Below are 3,710 nucleotides of genomic sequence, written 5' to 3' on the forward strand. Positions count from 1 at the left end.
GCTATGGTCCATGAAGTTGCAAAGAGTCAGACCGACCAAAGTGATTTAGCAGGCAGAAGCACTGAGAACACCTCAGTTAGCAAGGGAATGAAGAATTAGAGAATCTCATGAATTGCTGGTGGGAGTGTTAACAAATGAAAGGATATGGAGAGCAATTTAGCCATTTACTTAAAAATAAAACATGTACATACCCTTTGAATCAGCAATTCTACTTCAGGCTTACTTACATACACATTCAAGATTTTGATCTCAGAAAGTCTATCAATGAGGATGACCCAAAGGGATGGTATGGGGAGGGAGGAGGGAGGAGGGTTCAGGATGGGGAACACGTGTATACCTGTGGCAGATTCATGTTGATATATGGCAAAACCAATACAATATTGTAAAGTTAAAAAATAAAATAAAAAAATATTCAATTACATGTTATCACAAATAATTTTCTTAGTCTGTTTGAGCTGCAATAACAAAGTACTATGGACTTGGTGGCTTATGAACATTAAAAATTTATTTCTCACTATTCTGGAGGCTGGATATCTAAGATCAAAGTGCTAGCAGATTTAGTATCTGTTTCCTTATTCATTGATAGATGTCTTCTCACCATAATCCCACATGACTGAAGGGAGCTCTGGGGCTCTTTGGGACCTTTCTTATAAGGGCACTAAACACATTTATGAGGGCCCACCCTCTTGACCTCATCACCTCCCAAAGGCCTCAACTCCTAATACCATCATATTGGGGATTACAATGTTAACTTTTGAATTTGTGGGGAGAACAAACACTTAGTGTACAGCATCCATATCTCTATCAATATCTACCTATTTATCTATCCATATGGTGAAAACTCCAAGATGTATTAGTGTAATGAAAAAAAAAAACAACCATGATATGGAGTATTAGGAAGAATATTTTTACTTTTTGTGTTTATAAAAAATACATATATACAGAAGCAATATTTTGGAATGCTTGATCTTTTTCTGAAAGGGTATTTAAGAAAATGAGTACAGCAGGTGCCTCTGAACAGGGCGTAGGGTGGCTGGAAGACAAAGGAAAGTGGCATGTTTCTTGTGGTGGTGGTGGCTGTTTAGTCGCTAAGTCATGTCTGACTTTTTGCAACTCCATGGACTGTATAGCCCATGAAATTCTCCAGTTCAGAATAATGGAGTGGGTAGCCATTCCCCTCTCCAGGGGATCTTCCCAAACCAGGGATCGAACCCAGGTCTCCCACATTGGAAGCGGATTCTTTACCAGTTGAGACACCATATTTCTTTGTATACCATTTCAAACCATTAAAAAAAACGGTTTTATGTCATGAAATTTCATTAATTATAAAAATATAAAGTTAAAACAATTAGAAACTCAAGATATTAGTGTACAATTTTGTACCTTCCTGCATTTTCCAAATTTATACAATTGAGCATGAATATTAATTAGACAGCTTAACTATGTTTATAAGATGGGACTGAATTCACAATGCCTGTTTCACCACTTAGTTATGGAAAGTTGTGTTACATAAGCCCCAATTAGAATTCTTTGTAATATATTTTAGTGTCATGATTTAATTACACTCATCACACCTATAGATTATTAGTGCTGTTTGCATTATCCATCAGACTGTGAGATTTAAGAAGTCAGGAACTGTGTCTGTCTTGTTTATGTTCAGCCCCTAAATCCTAATAGCGTTTGAGACAAATTTGGTAGTCAATATATATTTATTTAATACAACAGAATAAAAATAACTAAGATATTTGAAAATGTTTATACTTTTTATATCTTAGAAAAACAATTTGCACATGATACAAACAATAGATTTACAAACACAAAAGTTGAAAAATTTAGAAAGCATTATACAATCTTAAAGAAATACAGTTATTACTCATAGGGTAAACTCAAATTTGGGGTTCCATATAAAGGGATTTATAGAAGCTGCTTGTCCTTCAAGTATAGAACAGACTGGTTATGCAAAGGTTTTAGGAATTTTAAAACCTTAAGTATGGTTGATTTGCAATTTTATGTTAGTTTCAGGTATATAGTAGAGTGATTCATTATTTTTACCGATTACACTCCATTTAAAGTTATTACCAATAATGACTATATTTCCCTGTGCTATACAGTGTATTCTTGTAAATAACTTATTTTATACATAGTACTTTGTACCTCTTAATCCTCTACTCCTCTCTTGCCTCTTGCTTCTCCCCTATCCCCACTGTTGTAACCACTAGTTTTTCCCCTATAGCTGTGAGTCTGTTTCTATTTTGCTATATTCATGTATTCATTTTATTTTTTAGATTCCAAATAATTAACAGTATTGTCTTTCTCTTTCTGATTTATTTTACTGAGAATGATACATTTTATGTCCATTCACATTGCTGAAATAGCAAATTTCATTCTTCTACGGCTGAGTAATATACATATATATACATATACATGTATAGATAATCACATCTTTATACATTCATCTGTTAATGCACACTTAGGTTTTTTCCATATCTTGCTTATCATAAATAATGCTTCTTTGAACATTGGGGTACACATATCTTTTAGAATTACTATTTTTGTTTTCTTTGGAAATATATCAAGTAGTATAATTGCTGGATCATATGGCAGTTTTATCTTTATCTTTTTGAGGAAACTCCATACTGTTTCCACATTGGCTGCAACAGTTTACATTCCCACCAACAGTGTTCAAGGGCTGCCTTTTCTCCACATCCTTACCAATAGCTTACTTACAGACTTTTTGATGACAGCCATTCTGACAGATGTGAGGTGATAGCTCATTGTGGTTTTTATTGGTATTTCTCTAATGATTAGTGAGGTCGAGCATCTTTACATGTTGGCCATCTGTATATCTTCTTTGGAAAAAATGTCTGTTCAGTTCTTCTTTTTCTCTTATTTTTAAAATTTCTTTTATTTCATCAAAAAATTTAAATTGGAGAATAATTGTTTTAGAATGTTGTGTTAGTTTCTGCTGTTCAGTTCAGTTCAGCTGCTCAGCTGTGTCCAGCTCTTTGCGACCCCATGGACTGCAGCACGCCAGGCCTCCCTGTCCATCACCAACTCCCACAGCTTACTCAGACTCATGTCCATCGAGTTGGTGATGCCATCCAACCATCTCATCCTCTGTTGTCCCCGTCTCCTCCCACCTTCGACCTTTCTCAGCATCAGGGTCTTTTCCAATGAATCAGTTCATCACATCAAGTGGCCAAGGTCTTGGAGTTTAAGCAGTTCAAAAGCATCAATACTTTGGAGCACAGCTTTCTTTATATTCCAACTCTCACATCCATACATGACTACTGGAAAAACCATAGCTCTGATAAGACAGGTCTTTTGTTGGCAAATAATGTCTCTGCTTTGTAATATACTGTCTAGGTTGGTCATAGCTTATCTTCCAAGGAGCAAGCATCTTTATTTTCATGGCAGCAGTTGCAATCTGCAGTGATTTTGGAGCCCCCCAAAATAAAGTCTGTCACCATTTCAATCTATTTGCCATAAAGTGATAAGACCAGATGCCATGATCTTATTTTTCTGAATGTTGAGTTTTATGCCAACTTTTTTCACTCTCCTCTTTCATTTTCATCAAGAGACTCTTTAGTTCTTCTTCATTTTCTGCCATAAGGGTGGTGTCATCTGCATATTTGAGGTTATTGATATTTCTCCTGGAAATCTTGATTCCAGTGTATACTTCATCCAGGCTGGCATTTCACATGATGTAC

Source organism: Bubalus bubalis, chromosome 16 (assembly GCF_019923935.1).
Source record: "Bubalus bubalis isolate 160015118507 breed Murrah chromosome 16, NDDB_SH_1, whole genome shotgun sequence".
Taxonomy (NCBI): Eukaryota; Metazoa; Chordata; class Mammalia; order Artiodactyla; family Bovidae; genus Bubalus; species Bubalus bubalis.